The sequence below is a fragment of the Cryptomeria japonica genome, chromosome 2 (genome assembly GCF_030272615.1).
Source record: "Cryptomeria japonica chromosome 2, Sugi_1.0, whole genome shotgun sequence".
Taxonomy (NCBI): Eukaryota; Viridiplantae; Streptophyta; class Pinopsida; order Cupressales; family Cupressaceae; genus Cryptomeria; species Cryptomeria japonica.
In genome coordinates this window covers 633719419-633736563 of record NC_081406.1, presented here as the reverse complement: position 1 = coordinate 633736563, position 17145 = coordinate 633719419, and the positions used below count along the sequence as shown (strand labels likewise).

The following is a 17145-nucleotide window of genomic DNA, read 5'->3' as shown; positions in this document are numbered from 1 at the left end:
AACAATAACGAAAAGAAAGAGGTGATGTCTTTCAAGGATGAAACGTGCATGTTAGACAAGCTGACAAGGGAGGAAGACCATCAAAGCAACCAAGGCAATAAAGATCTATACAGCCCCACAACCTCCCCCTTTGTTGTCGTTGTTTGAACTTTATGTAAGTGAGCTCATGAACATGAAGAAGAGGATTGAAACATTCGAAACATTTGAAACAAAGGGGCAGCAAGAAGACGAGATTAAGAGAAATTGCAGAAGCTAGTTGGAACCTTGAAAAGGAGAACAAGATGTTAAAAGAGCAAGTGATAAGTCTACAAGGCAGCATAGAAAGAGGACAACAAGAGTTCATCATTGTTAAACAAGAGATAGAACAAGCAAGAGAAGTAGTAGAGATAACTCAGAATCAATGAGAATAGATATCGTAGCACAATTAGGAGTTTCAATCAATAGTAGAAGACATTGCAACAAGAGAGAACAAGCTAAAAGAACAGATAAGAGAAGCCAAATCAAGGACAGAAGTGATAAAGGAACCGGCAATGGGTCAAAACGAGATCATAGAAAAACAAATCAAGAGTCAAATAAGAGAAGAAAAGGACAAACAAGACAAGGAGGTAAATATCATCATTAAGGGTTTCAAGGACTTTGGAGAGAGGGATAGAACAGACATTTTAGCAAGGGATTTTCTTAAAGACAAGCTGAAATGGACAGGTTATATTCAAACAGCAAATAGGATCGGAAAGAAAATAGGAGAAGGAAAGGATAGGCACATGAGAGTTGCTCTAAGAAGCTTGGAGGAAATATCTATGATCCTAAAAAATAGGGGGTTGCTTAGAGGTACTTATATTTACCTAAATGATGATTTGACTTTTGATCAACAAGAACGAAAGAAAGAATGGGAGAAAGTGAAATCAGCAAGAGATGCAAGGAAATGGGCATGGCTGAAAAATGGGAAAGCTCAAATCACCGAGCGATGGACACACAAGAAATAGGGATTTGGAGCCCCACGGGAGTATATAAACATGGTAAGTTGGAATTGTAGAGGTTACCTGTGGAAAAGAGGACCAGGGTTGGGGCCCATACCAGAAGGGAAACACATTATTTTTCTTATGGAAACACATGAGCATGAAGGATGCAAGATTCCAGACTTTGAAGGGTATTTATTAAAATTTCCGTGTGGAATGAAGAGACTGAGATAGGTAAAGGACATGGAGGGATCACAGTTTTAATAAAGGAAATATGGAGTGAAATTGTGAAGTTAGAGAAAGAGGACCCAAATAAGCAATTCATATGGCTGAAAATAACAGATAATGAGGATATGATTTGGATGGCGGTTTGCTACTTTGTTCCAAAAAATTCAAAATTCTTTGAGAGGAACTTCGATAGCGAACTTGGAAAGCGAAGATCCTTATGCTGCTCTAAAGAAAGATACATCATCTTTTAGTATTGTAGGAGAAATTATCCTAGTTGGTGACTTCAATGCTAGGACAGCAAACAATCAATCTATTCGGTTGAGCAGTAATGTTGAGGAGGATGTGTTGACGTGTTTGAAATCACATTGCTGCAAACTCCATACGGCCAACGCAGAATAGAATAGCCAACTGATTATCCTACTCTCTCTTGAGATAAGGAAGTCTCTAATGTTATTTTCTAAGTTTGATCAAAGGAGACAACCTCAAGGTTTCTTTTGTCAGGTCTTGACTACGGGATTTTTCAGTGGCTTGATGTATTTATGCTGGAAACACAAGGGGGACTTACGTTGAATGGGTAATTTATAGATAAGTTCCCTGGAACTTTTATAATCTTTCTATCAGATGATTTCGGTTAATTTGATACTATTTTAATGAGACTGCAGATTTTTTGAATAAAAAAGGGGAAAAAGGAGGGAAGGATAGAGAGAGAGAGAGAGACATGAAATGTAAATTCTAACTAAGATAGCAAATTCAGTTAAGCAGACAGACACCTCCAGGAAACTAGATTAAACATCACCAGCTGCTCAAGCACAATGTTTGCATAAATCCAGTGCAATCTTCAAAGGAGAAACAAGATTTTCATGTTATCAAGTACAGTATTAGAACTTTTACATTCATAGTATGTGTTTGATAACCGAACTAAGCATGAAAGGTCCAAATTAACCATGCAGAAAGAAAGGCAATCAGCCGTTCCCTAATGGTGTGGACTGCAAGGATTCTATCAAATGCTTGATTGAAAAACGCTATGTAAAGAAATAAACATAACTGAAAGATTTCTAAATTAAGTGAAGGAGACCATGCACTCACAAGGAAACTTGAAAACAGTCTTAATTCTTTGCATTAATTCTTGTAAATTTCTCCAGAGCTTTCACAACAATCCAAGAACTTCTTACAAAAAAGAAGGAAAACCAATCCCTTAAATAGGCTTCAAAAAAGGATGAATGGCCTAGATTTAATCTAAACAAGTGGCCCAGATTCATCCATAAAGCATGGCTGCCCATACCCAAAATGGGAGGCAAATATCAACAACCACCCCAAAATGGGCAATAACCACCCAAAAAGGGATAATTACAGCAATTTGAAATAATCCCAAAAGGTGCATCAACAAAGTTTTACATTTGTTGACCAAAAGTCAACTGTCACTTTTTGGTGCAAAAGTGCACTTTTAAGATTTGGAGGGAAAAAAGCACTTTTGAGAAATTACTTTCTCTATTTCAATCTCACACTCCTTTTCTAGAAATTGATCCTCGCCATGCAAGTATTCCCGCCATAAATCACGACCTGCTGCCCGTTCCTCGCGAACGTATTCCTGGAACCTGCTACATAACTGGAAGAGCAGACTGAATGGAGGCATGGGAGGATGGCGAATTTTGTATTGCATGCCCTCGAGATACTGGTCCACGTGTTTTAAACCATCCTTCCAACTGGAGCGATTTGTTGAAATGTGGCGACTGATCAGCAAAGTACTGTACACTCAGCACGTATCCTCGCGGGGGTTCGGGGGCGGCAGCCCCCGAGAAAAAAAATTTTGCCGTTTTTTGTTGATGAAAACCGACATTGTAATAAAACCCTAAAAAGGCCGACTTTGTTTGTTGCCCTAAAAACGCATGTTATAAGTGGCTGGGATGCTTAAGGCATTGTAAGGTTGATGTACTATTTTTGCTGGATAATAAGAAAGATTGGACGGCTGTGTATGGTGGACGTAACCCATTCTGGGTGAACCACGTTAAATCTCTGTGTTATCTGTGTCCTGTTTTATTTCTTTATCTTTTGTATTTAAATCTGCATATAATTGTTAGTTCATATTTGCTTCGGATCTGCTTGAAACCCTAACAATTGGTATCAGAGCGAGGTTTTCTGTAAATTGGCAGGACTTTCAGATTTGAGTGGGAGCAATGGAGGATTCCAAATTCAAGGTCGAAAAGTTTAACGGCCAGAATTATCAGTTATGGAAAATGCAGATGCAGGATTACCTGTATCAAAAGGATTTATGGCGGCCATTGGAAGGAAAGGCAAAGAAACCGACCACAATATCAGATGAAGAGTGGGACATTTTAGATAGAAAGGCACTGGGATCCATTCGATTGTGCCTTGCGGCGTCTGTAGCATTCAATATAACAGAAGCAAAAACGACTGTAGATTTGATGGCAACATTGGCTAAGCTGTATGAGAAACCCTCGGCTTCGAATAAGGTATTTCTTATGAAGCGTTTGTTTAATTTGAAAATGAGTGAGGGAGGATCTGTAGCGGAGCACTTAAATGAATTGGTAAAAATACTTTGGTATTTGATGATATTGTTGGTGTTATCCTAAGCGAGGAAATGCGAAGGAAAAGCACAGGTGAGACTCCAACATCATCGAGTAGTGTTTTGAATGTGGAGAACAGAGGAAGATCAAAGGAAAGAGGAAAAGGCCCTGGGAATGAAAAGTCACGAGGGAAGTCAAAGAAAGGACGCTCTCAATCTAGAGGAAAGAAAGATTGCTGGTACTGCGGAAAGCCTGGTCATCTAAAGAAAGACTGTTGGTCTCGGAAAAACAAAGAAGGAGACAAAAATGAAAATGACAGTAAGGAAGCTAATATTGCAAGTAATACTCTACAAGATGCTTTAATCTTATGTTTGGATAATGTTAATGATTCCTGGGTAATAGATTCTGGGGCTTCATTTCATGCTACACCCCATAGAAAATATTTTCTAGATTATGTTCAAGGTGATTTTGGACAGGTATATTTGGGTGATGATGAGCCCTGTCAAATTGTTGGAAAAGGAAAGATAAAGATCAAGTTGCAGAATGGTAATGACTGGTTTCTGCAGGAGGTAAGACATGTTCCTAATTTAAGAAGAAATTTAATTTCTGCAAGGCAACTAGGTAGTGAAGGTTGCATAGTTACCTTCTCAGACAGTATGTGGAAGGTCACTAAAGGATCGTTAGTAGTAGCTAAAGGTGCGAAGGTAGGCACATTATATCTGTGTACTGGTAACACTTACTCTACCTTAGCTGATACAGATAAAGTTACTGCAGGGACAACAACAATAAATGTTGCAAGAACAGATTCGATAATGTGGCACCATAGGCTTGGGCACATGAGTGAGAAAGGGATGAAAATCCTTCACTCCAAAAATCTATTGCCAGGACTAAAGAAGATTGATTTAGAGTTCTGTGAAAACTGTGTTTATGGTAAACAGAAAAGAGTCAGATTTCTCAAGGTTGGGAAAGAGAAGAAGAGTGAGAAGTTAGAGCTTGTACATTCAGATGTATGGGGACCGGCTCAGGTATCATCTCTTGGTGGCTCTTGTTATTATGTTATTTTTATTGATGACTCAACTAGAAAAACATGGGTATATTTCCTAAAACAAAAATCAGAATTTTTTGAAACTTTTAAGAAATGGAAAGCTCTGGTTGAGAATGAGACAGGGAAAAAGTTGAAGTGTCTCAGATCGGATAATGGAGGTGAGTATTGCAGCAAAGCATTTGAAGATTACTGTTCCTTAAATGGGATTCGAAAGCAGAAGACAGTTCCAGGAACTCCACAGGAAAATGGTGTGTCAGAGAGAATGAATAGGACCATCATGGAACGTGCGAGGAGCATGAGATTGCATGCTGGATTGCCCTTACATTTTTGGGCAGATGTTGTACATACTGCTGTCTATTTGATAAATAGAGGACCTTCAACCCCTTTGGATGGTGGTATTCCAGAGGAGGCATGGACTGATAAAAAGGTAAATTATTCTTTTCTAAAAACTTTTGGTTGCGAAGCTTTTGTCCATGTTGATAAAGAAAACAGAACCAAGCTTGATGCTAAATCTCAGAAATGTACCTTCATTGGATATGGGATAGATGAATATGGCTATCGGTTATGGGATTTTGAAAATAAGAAAATAATTAGAAGTAGAGATGTTATATTCAATGAGAAGGTTATGTATAAAGAACAGATGCAGGAAAAGAAGCATGAACAGGACAAACAAGAATATGTGGTGTTGGATGAGATTCCTGAAAATGAAATGCCACAGGTACCTGATGCTCAGCAACAACAGATTGTCCCACAAACTCCTGCAAGTGTTAGACGTTCTACGAGGACAAGTAGACCCCCTAAAAGATTTTCTCCTTCTTTGTATTCTATTTTATTAACAGATTCTGATGAACCAGAAGAATATGAAGAAGCAATGCAGGTGGATGCCAAACAACAGTGGCAACTAGGCATGAAAGAGGAGATGGACTCCTTGATGAAAAATAAGACTTGGGACTTAGTCCCTTTACCTGCAGAAAAAAGAGCCTTGCCTAACAAATGGGTTTATCGGTTGAAGGAGGAGGAAGGAGGTCAGAAAAGATATAAGGCCAAACTTGTGGTAAAAGGTTTTGCACAGAAAAAGGGTATAGATTATGATGAAATATTTTCTCCAGTTGTAAAAATGACTTCAATTAGAACTGTACTTAGTCTTGTGGCTGCAGATGATTTACATCTTGAACAATTAGATGTCAAAACAGCTTTTCTCCATGGAGATTTGGAGGAGGAAATTTACATGTTGCAACCACAGGGATATGAGGTCAAAGGTAAGGAGAACTTGGTGTGCAGGTTGAAGAAAAGTCTGTATGGCCTAAAGCAAGCACCCCGACAATGGTATTTAAAATTTGATAGTTTCATGGCTGAACACGGTTATCATAGATGTCATTCTGATCATTGTGTATATTTTAAGAGATTTGATAATGGCAGTTATATTATCCTGTTGCTTTATGTTGATGACATGCTTGTTGCTGGGTCTAACATGCAACATATAAATGATCTTAAACAAAAATTAGCCAGGTCATTTGCTATGAAGGATTTGGGTGCAGCTAAGCAAATTCTCGGTATGAGGATTACACGGGACAGGAAAAATAGAACCTTGAATTTGTCCCAAAGTGAGTATATAAAGAAGGTGTTGAAAAGATTTAACATGCAGGATGCAAAAGCAGTTAGTACACCTTTGGCTAGTCATTTCAAATTGACTAAGGAGATGTGTCCAAAGGCACAGGAAGAGGTTAATAAAATGTCTAACATCCCGTATTCATCAGCTGTTGGCAATCTGATGTATGCAATGGTATGCACAAGGCCAGATATTGCACATGCAGTGGGAGTTGTGAGCAGGTTTATGAGTAATCCGGGTATGGAACATTGGAATGCTGTGAAATGGATTCTTCGGTATTTGAAAGGAACTACTACGAAGGCATTATGTTTCAAAGGATCTAATGCTGCTCTAAGTGGATTTGTTGACTCTGATCTGGCAGGTGATATTGATTCACGGAGGAGTACTACAGGGTATGTTTTTACTATAGGGGGAACTGCAATCAGTTGGATTTCTAGGCTGCAAAAGGTTGTTGCACTTTCAACCACTGAAGCTGAGTATGTTGCTGCTACAGAAGCCAGCAAAGAGATGATTTGGTTGCAATGTTTTCTGAAGGAATTGGGTCAGACACAAGAGGATAGCCCATTGTATACTGATAGTCAGAGTGCCATTCATCTTGCGAAGAACTCTGCTTTTCATTCAAGGACAAAGCACATTCAGCTCAGGTACCACTTCATCCGGACTATTTTGGAGGAGGGTCAGTTACGGCTTGAGAAGATTCACACAAGTGAGAATCCTGCCGATATGTTCACAAAGGCAGTTCCACAGGAGAAGCTGATTTCTTCATCAGTTTCTGTTGGCCTTCTTGATTAATAATTGTGGAATTTATACCAATCAAGTCCTAGTGTTTTATCCAGCGGATGTTGCATGTATAGTGGTGTCGTGTAGTATCAGTCTCCAAGTGGGAGATTGTTCGATGTGGAGCCTGATCAGTCTCCAAGTGGGAGATTGTTGAAATGTGGCGACTGATCAGCAAAGTACTATACACTCAGCACGTATCCTCGCGGGGGTTCGGGGGCGGCAGCCCCCGAGAAAAAAAATTTTGCCGTTTTTTGTTGATGAAAACCGACATTGTAATAAAACCCTAAAAAGGCCGACTTTGTTTGTTGCCCTAAAAACGCATGTTATAAGTGGCTGGGATGCTTAAGGCATTGTAAGGTTGATGTACTATTTTTGCTGGATAATAAGAAAGATTGGACGGCTGTGTATGGTGGACGTAACCCATTCTGGGTGAACCACGTTAAATCTCTGTGTTATCTGTGTCCTGTTTTATTTCTTTATCTTTTGTATTTAAATCTGCATATAATTGTTAGTTCATATTTGCTTCGGATCTGCTTGAAACCCTAACACGATTACGCTCAAAGCATAATATGTCTGGATGGAACTGACCAGCAAAACTCAAGTCCTTAGTGCAATAGGTAATCCTATCCGTCCCCAATCTTTCTTCTCAGTCCGGCTGGATTGCATTATCGGACAAGTCGTTTATCCATCCCGAAACCATTGATCGGAGGATGGTCTTACCTAATTCTTGCATGTTTCCCAGAATCACTTCACATGCGTCACTCTCCTTGTCAATAATTTCTTTGGTGTCGTTCTTCATGGTGACAGTCCAGTACCACTCCTTGAGAACACTGATGCTATGAGGATCTAGGATGGCGAACAATGTAGGAATTTGCGCGTGTCCAGAAAAGAGTTCTCATGAGGGGAAGGGTAGTGGCTGCCACTTCGTGTATGTGAAAGGATTCCCTCTTTACCTCTAATAACTTGACTAGAGTGAGCTCTCGATGGAGGGCCATTTCTTTTACTTCCTTAAGGATTTGCTCTCCCTTTTTCTTGATGTCTTGCATCCATTTCCTGACGGCCTTTGTGATGTCCCGTACTCCTTCAAATTCTGTTGTGGTCCTTTGCGCCAATGCTGTCAAGGGAATATGGGATTCGGAGGCATTGTGCAATGGCCTTAGGAGTTGATCGATGTATCCTTCGGCTTGCTCAGCACGAGCCTGATACATGTCCTTTTCAGTTGTGATCTCTTCGAGCTGCCTAAGTATATTATGCACTGAATCCTTAAATTCTTCTTTTTCTTGCTCTTTAGTAGCTCGTCCGATGGGGACAGTTGTGATGCTATAATCTGCCAGTGTAATCTGATCTGTTGGCTTGTTTACAGGCGGGGTGGCAATGTGAAGAGTGCGGTTCCTTTGCTCATCTTTGGTCACTCTAGAATATACCCTGGGCTTTTTCTTCCCCTTAGCTTTTGCTTGGTCTATGCGCGAGAAGACATCCTCTAGATCAATGAGTGGTTTGGTGGCGGCCTTGCCCTGGGCTCTAGCAATCAACCACTCTTGAGGCACTGTCTGGGTTGATGATAAGGTTAAGTCTGCATTCTGTTCTCTGACGTTCTCAGCCAACTCACCACAGATTCGCAACTGCCCTGCCACTAGAGGAGTGAAAGAGGTGTGAAGCCCTTTGCTTGCAGTTGAATTCTCCCCTATTTTGTTGAACAACTGCCTGACATCTTCATGTGATGGTCGTTCTTCAGCTCTTTCGAGCTCATGAGACTCATCTATCCTTTGTTCTCCTTCGATGGTGGAGTCATCTTTGGCTATATTGTGGAGCAGCAACTCGTGACGGCTCTGTTGAGTAGGTTCATGCACTTTGACCCCCTGGGTGGATGGAATCTCTCCTTCTTCTATTTGGTTACCCAGTTCGGTCAATTTGAGGGCTCTTAGCTCAGTGTCTAGCACATCGGGCGCAAGAGTATCATTGGCTTCAAATGCATCGATGTCGCTCTAGGAAGGCGGAGCGGGTATACAATCCAATTCTACTGCATCGTCGGACGAACTGGGGTCTTTTGAAGATGAAGTGACCTCTGGTCTCTTTATAGGAATCTTTTCCCTTCTTGTTCTTTTGGACGTCCGAGTCCCTCTGCAAGCCTTAGCCTTCTTCCCTTTCTCTAGTTTCTCAGTTCCTTACCGGGGTGCACTAGACGTCCCTTCATCTTCTGAAGACTGAGAATCGAGGCTGCCCATTAAGTGGTAAGTGAATTGGACTCCCTCATAGATTAGCCTTTCGATCTACTGATGTAACCATTGATCTGTATACCTTGCCGGGGCTGCCATGACTGCCTCGAAATCAGTGATTGGTTCCTGGGACCAATCAACGCCTGGCAAGAGATGCCTTACTGCTTCAAATTCTCGGACCTAGAGGCAATTCCCTGAATCTGTGAGCTGCTCTGGGACCCGACGGTATTCAAAGAGTTGCATTTGCCGCACACTCAGTCGAGAATATTCCCGCCGCCTGACCTCGTAGTCATCAGAGCAATTTTTCCAATAGTCTTCAACTGATTCCTTTGCTCTGTATTGCCTACCATAGGCTCTTTTCGCCAAATTATCATGATCGAAATATTTTCTTGGAAAATGATCCTGTAGGCCATAAGAGGCCAACTCTGCAAGGGACTCTTCTGCTAGGGTAGGGGTCTTCAAGTGGACATCATGGTTGCCTATGATCATAGGGAATGTGAATCCAGCCTGCTTGCTTTCTCAGAGTAAGATGTCGGCCGGGCGTGACTGCCTTGCAACCTCCATAAGAATTACTTTGTCGGTTGGATACAGTGGAAGTCAGAGGGGGGCACCATCGAAGCCAACTATTTGGATGTAGGAGAACCTTAGGAACTGAATGAACCAGGCTCCATACCTCTGTACTAGAGTAGTAGCTTGCTCTGAGAGCCTTATGTGTAATCCTCCCTGCATTAGCCTGACCAGGGGCATTGTGAAGGCGTCATTGACGCGTTCATACTGACCAACTGCATAAGTCGGGCTGCTCTTTTCCCTCTGAGCTATATCTTGGTAGTGCAATTGCGGGTAACAATCATAGACCTTCACCTAACTGGGCCCATTCCCGATTTCACCTTTCATTATCAATCCTGGCAGTGGCTGGTTCTTGGTGAACATATAGACCAAATAAGAGGTCATGGTGAAGTACTTCGTTTCGAGCTCAATCAGTTGAGTGTGGATGTTATCGCTTATGATCTGGGCCCAGTCAAACTTAGACTTCCCGGCAAAGACCTACTCTTTAAAATAGAACATCCACTCTTCAAAGTAGTTAGACTTAGGAAGTCCCATGACTCAGCTGAGTAATGTGACCATATCCCCATGTTCATTATGAAAATCACTCCTGGGGGTCTTTTTCACAATTCTGGCGCTTGAAGGCCTTTTCTTCTTGTACCATTCTTCGTTGATCAGTGCTTTGCATCAGGCCGGATTCATATCATATGCCCCTTGTGCTTCATCTATGGTGGTAGCTGTGGGATTGTTTGGAAAGGGGATGTCAAATGCATCACCAATGGCCTCAGGAGAGAAGTCGGCGATAGTCATATTCTCGAGGAGCACTAGTCTAGAATTTGGTTCATAATGTTGGGCAGCCTCTACTACTAATTCATAGTTCTGTATCACTGGAGGAAATCCCGCCGCTTGGGCGATGCCACTTTCCACCATCTGCCTAGGCCTGCCATATGTGTCGGGTGAGAAGACCCGATTCCTGAAGTCTTGAATATCAATATGGCCAAGGTCGGTATCACCGATATTGTCCCAAACGCTCTAAACCTTCGACTCCCTCAATCCTCCCCTCTGATATTGATACTTCATCCTTTCAACCTTGCGCGGGATATCTGATTTGGATGCTCGTGATGTCTAGGCTGCAGCAGGCATTTTTGATGATTCTACTGCCGATTTAGGCATTTATCCTGCACAGTCGAACGCAGATTACGAGGTGATACAAGAAAAGCAAGGCGGGTTAGATAGAAAATACTCCAGCATGCCAGGATTAATTTAAAATTTAGATTGGACATGGAGCGACATTTCTAGCTAAAAGGGCTTAATCAATTTTAACCACAACATTCATGAAGTTTTTTTTTATTGCGAATTTACTTATCACTTTCCGAATTTTAGATTAGTTTTCAACAGAGACAAAGCATGAAAAGTTCTCCTAAGTTTGAAAAAAAGATGCAATTTTTGGTGAAGCCTTAGGAGTGAATTCTAGATTTCGAGTGCTTTGAACAACGTTTTATAAGCGAAAGAGATGCAGATTTCAAAAATTCAAGCATTTTGATCAAATTTCACGCATTTGTCTATTCGATTTAAGCATTTTCAGATGATCATACGAGACAAAGCGTACTTACCTGATGAGAGCGGATGGCGAAAGATTGCCCGGCCTTGCCGCGTGAAATGAACGAACGATTGTGCAAAGTTTCGAATTTCAACGGTTATCTTCTTGATTTAAACTTCTCACAGTTGTTGGACGAGAGAGAATTTATCATTTTAAATGGTTTTTACCATGAGTAATTGGCAATTTAAATTTGAATGCTTTAGAAGTTTACACGACGTTTTACCTTGAATATGATTTACACAAAATTGGCTCTGTCTCCTCTTTCAAATCTGACGTGATCTTTCTTTGCACGAAATGTAGCAGCGTTGAGGGAGGGTTATCAAATTTTGAATTTCCCAATCTGGGCCTGCGCGCAGCGATTTTGGAGAAGCGGAGGACTTTAAAATTTCAAATGATTTCACCTTTCAACTTCGGACCTTGGAGAGTTTGGAGGCCCCTTTGAAATTTAAATTTTGCCTTCTATTCAATCCCAAGGGTAAACTTCGGATCAATAACGTTTTCTTCTTTGCAAATTTCGCGTTTCACATTTCGCGATTTTCAAGCTTCTGGCGAATTTCGAAGCACTTGGATTTTGGCGAACTGAAGTTTTTCGGAGGAATCACACTATTTGCAAGAAAACTTCGGACCTACCTCAGGCAATTTAACGTTATCTACAAGCTCCGCAAAACCTTGGGGTCATGGCCTCCTTCGCGATTTTGGCGATTTCTGGCGAATTTCAGAGCTCACCGCCTTGGAGAAAACTTCGAAGCTTTAACACCTCTTTTGCGATTTGGAAAGTTCGCGATTTTAACCTGCTGGAGCTTTGGTTGCTTGAAGTGTATTTCGCGACTTGGAAACAAACTTCGGAGTTCTCCACGTTCTGCATTCATCGGAATTTCGGACCTAGGGAATGATTTTGCTTATTTCGGAGCATATGGATGTTTTCGCTAATTTCGCCGCCTTTCACTTTTGGCTCCAAGGTCTGATTTTGAGGATTAAATGTGAGTTTCGGAGCTTAAGACGCATTGTGTAAAGTCGAGGCTCTTTGGAATTTTGGAGCAAAGGTCCGAATTTGGGGCTTTTTAGCGAACTTCGGACCTTTACGCCTTTCTTGCAACTTTCGACGCTTTTCACATTTTCCAAAATCGCCCCAAGGTCCGAAAATGAGGACTTCAAGTGATTTCGGAGCTTAAAGCATTTTTCGCGATTTTGCCATTATTTTGAAATTTCGGAGCTGGGGTCCGAAATTGAGGTTTTAAGTGTTTTTTGGGCCTCAAGGTCTTTTTGGAATATTTCGTGTTTTACATTTTTATCCCAAGGTCCGAATTTGGGTATTTTAAGTGATTTCGGAACTCAGAACACTTTTGGCGAATTTTAAAAGGGACTTCGGACCTAAACGCTCTTTTTACAAATTCGATACACTTTCATTTACCCTCCAAGGTCCTAAAATAGAGGCTCAAGGTGAATTTTGGACCTAGAGGGTCCTTTTTGGAATACTCGCATGTTTCACATTCTCCAGTTTTCGCCCCAAGGTCCGAATTTGGGCATTTTTTAGTGATTTTCGAACCTGGAGCTACCTTTTGCAATTTTTAAAAGCATTTTACATTATTTTTGGACCAAATGGGAAACATCAAATTTTGAAATTTTCAACCTAGGGTCCGAAATTTGGCCCCCTGGGCGATTTTGGCAACTTTTAACTTAGTGAAATTTCAACCCTTTTGGCCTCTGGGTCCGAAATTTGGCCCCTAAGGCAATTTTGAAAAATTACATAAAACATCGACCCTCAAACCAATTTTCGCTAGATTCTACAAATTTGGATCTTGGAGGCTTTGGAATTCTAAGGCATTTGGGCAAGTTTCGCAACTTCGGCATTTTAGCCAGAAAATTCGCTCCTTCACCAGTAGGCGAAAATCATCCTTCATTCAAATCCTACAAACATTCGCGGGGACAAACCTTATGCAATCTGCTTCGTAGCCCTTGATATCATCACTTTACGGACCAGTCACAGACTTGCTCGGAAAGACACAAGACACTCTACGCGAAACTCAACAGAGCAAAGACGAAAGGCTCAAAACAGGAAGGGGGGGACCCTGTTGGGGACAGGGAGCGTGTGCAACGCACAACAGGATGACAACCCCTTATGGCTAGGGGAAAATGAGGATCATCTTTGGAAAAGGACTTCACAAGATGAGAAGGGGAGCGTATCACACTTTGGAGCTGAGTTGTTAGGCCTTTGTAGCCTAAACGGAATGGTCATATGTAATGGCATGAAGAATTGGCCAAGATCCAAGAATATCACTTGTAAAACATACAACGAACAAAATGTGGTAGATTGCGTAATATGTTCTCAGAACTCTATTTCCAAGTTAATAGACCTCTCCATTAAAGGCTGTCCCATAGAGCTGAATTCTGATCATACGCCTCTTTGTATTAAGTTTGGCATAAACACTAAAGGCTCACGTGAAGAGAAGAACCAACACTCCCACAGGAAGGCCAGCACACAAGGTAAAACCCTTGTAAATCAAGAAAACCAAGAACTCTTCAAGGCAGCTCTAGAAAAACAATTGCAGATGGCAAAAAACAATATAGAGTACAAGGGAAACAAAAGGGAAAAGAGTGTATGTACACAGTAACATGCTGATCCCTTTAATACACAAAGATTTGAAGGTGTCTAAACGTTCTAAATCTGTGAAGAAGGTGTCAAATACCTTTCTAGCTAATCCTTGGTATGACGAAGAGTGCAAGACTACAAAAAAATCCCTTAAAGGGAAAGACTCAAACAAGGAAGACAAGTTAATATACAAGCAATTAATAAAATCTTAAAAAGAAAGATATGTAATTTCTAGAAGGAAGGAGCTAATTGCTTTGGGGAAACATAACCCCAAAGGATTTTGGAGGGAGTTACAAGAAAAGAAAAAACAAGTAGAAAATATGATCACAAATGCCTAGTGGATGGATTATGCGAAGCTCCTCTATGAACGAAAAAAAAGAGAAAATGAATCCACCCACAATTGACACTTTAGCTGAGCATTTTTTGGTAATAGACATCAAACAAGGTATAAAAAATTTGGCCAGTGGTAAAGCACAAGATATTGATGGGCTACAAGTAGAATTTTTATATTGGGGAGTTGACCTCCTAGCTCCACATATCAAGAAGATCTTTAGTGAAGTTACCATAAACATCTTTCCAATTGAATGGACAACTAGTGTGGTTATTCCTCTCCACAAAAGTGGAGACATCAATAACCCTTCTAGTTATCGTACTATTATGGCCAACCCTCTCTTTGGAAAACTTTTTGGGAGCATGCTAAAACGAAGGATCAGTAAATGGGCAGAAAAAGAGGGAAAAAGGGCTAGAGGGGCAGGCTGGTTTCCGACCTAAACACTCAACCATTGACCATTGCATAACTCTAAGGCATTTTATTGAAAAAGTTTGGGGCAGCCAGGGTGAAGAAGCCTTTTGCTGCTTCGTGGATTTTAAAAAAGGTTTTGACACCGTTCCTAGGGATAAACTTTAGTGTATAATGGAAGAACTTGGGGTTCCAAAAGAGCTTAGGGCTGCTGTCCACAAACTGTATGAACAAGTCAGAGCTAAAATCAGAACTAAAAATGGGATGTCTGAATGTTTCAGCAATGACATCGGGGTCAAACAAGGGTGTCATTTATCTCCCATATTGTTTGGCTTATATATTGATAAGCTTGAAGAGTGGTTAAACAACACTAATGGGGAAGGTATCCAGCTGGCTGGATACGTGGTGAAATTGCTTCTATATGCAGATAATCTTATTCTTATTGCAAAATCCTCACAAGGTTTGAGAGAGCATTTGAGGGCTCTTGAGTTATTTTGTCAGGAGGTTGGGATGCAAGTGAATACCAGCAAGACCAAAGTCATGATCTTTTCTTTGAAAAAGAAAAAGCAGCAGGTTGATTTTATATTTGAGGGCAGCCCCTTGGAGGTAGTGGCGGAATACAAGTACTTAGGAATTGATTTTCACAATAGGCTCAGCTGGGAAACATGCAAATCAAAGAGGACCCAAGGAGGTTGGAGAGTTTTATACCTTCTTCAAAACAGATGTAGGAAAGCTGAACTGTGGGATTGGAAGACTAAGAAAACCCTTTTCGATTTATTAGTGGTTCCAGTTATCCTATATGGGTGTGAAGTTTGGGGGAATAGCATGTCTAACCTCAAATGGAGACAAATAGAGAGAATTCAAAAACATCTAATTACTAGCAACCTCAAAGTCAAATCAACAATACCTTATGGCTGAAGCTAGCATGTATCGAATTGAGGCTTCAACAGTCATTCGGGTATTATGCTACTTAAAAAAGGTAGAAAGTATGGATAAGCATTGGTGGCCCAACTTGATTGTCGAAGAGGACTTAAGTCGTAGGAAAAGACTTGGAAGAAACAAAATAGCAAGTGGTTGAACAAGTGGGACATAAATTTACATGACTGTCCCAGCAGCGAAAGAGAGATTAAAAAGTGGGTGTTAGAGAAATTTAGGAATGCCATGTGGACAAACTAGCTAGGTAGAAAAAAAAACGTACTATATTAAAGAGCTCAACCTTACTTGGGAGCATGATGAAAAAGAATACTTGAGATCCGCGATCAATGGAAAGGCCAAAATTTTAAAGGCTCAATTAAGGACTGGATCTCATCACTTGAGATGTGAAACAGGTAGATGGAAGGTGCCAAAAGAAGATTGGGAAGAAAGAATGTGCATTTTTTGTAATAAGCGAGCAATAGAAACAGAATGGCATTTGATTCTGGAGTGTGCAGTGTATGAACACATTCGCAGCCAATTTGTTAACAAACTAAAAGTGGGCAGTTTGAACGATCTTTTTGAAGAATCAAGGCTTCACAAAACAACGAATCTCTTAATCAAGATTCACAAGAGAAGATCCAGCATGGAAAAGAACCTGAAATTGGGCTAATTTGGAGCATCTAGGTCCCTTGGACCGTTGGGTCTCGTGGACGTCATTAAAACTCCTTCATTCATTCATTCAACATAGTGTGAGACACTTCAAAATTTCACAACTGTGAAACTTTATTCTTTTGGTACAGCCAACAGCTTGCCATCGTCTAAGCTAATCACATCCTGCCTTTCGAAATTCTATGAGGTTGACTTGTGTCCTCTATTAGAAATATGTAGCCGAGAATGATATGCCTCGAGTGTTTATAAGCTCCGCTCCAAATTCACGACAAGAAGTGATATGTCCAATCCTTCAAAGATGAGTCTCGCACTCACAACAGAAGACCGTGGAAAACCAGAATCAACATCCAACACATAATATGCATCGCTTATAGATTTCTTGATATTGAAAGACGCCTTGTAAAATCTTCATTCACTTGATATAAATTAGGAAGTACAAACATTTGGCCACGCATGCTATATAACTTGACTTTTGGCATTGTCTTACAATCTTTCCTCAATATTATAGATGCCCAATATTTCAAAGTAATTCACACCAATATTGCCAATAGAGTCATATCAACTATTAAAGTTGAGAGACTATTTTAATGCCAAAGTCCCATCTGTTCCTCATCTATGAACCCGACAAAATACTTTAAATTTATATATTGACTTCACAAATATTTCCTTCACCACAGTTATGCTGAACTACACATAACTAATCCACAATATAGGAGAGCGATGGATACAA

General features: G+C 40.7%; 1 protein-coding gene across 5 annotated transcripts in view; it reads right to left on the bottom strand.

Moving 5' to 3' along the window:
- LOC131046890 (protein OPAQUE1) overlaps nt 1–17145 on the bottom strand; it is a 274106-nt gene that overhangs the window by 232689 nt on the left and 24272 nt on the right. The window lies entirely within an intron of this gene.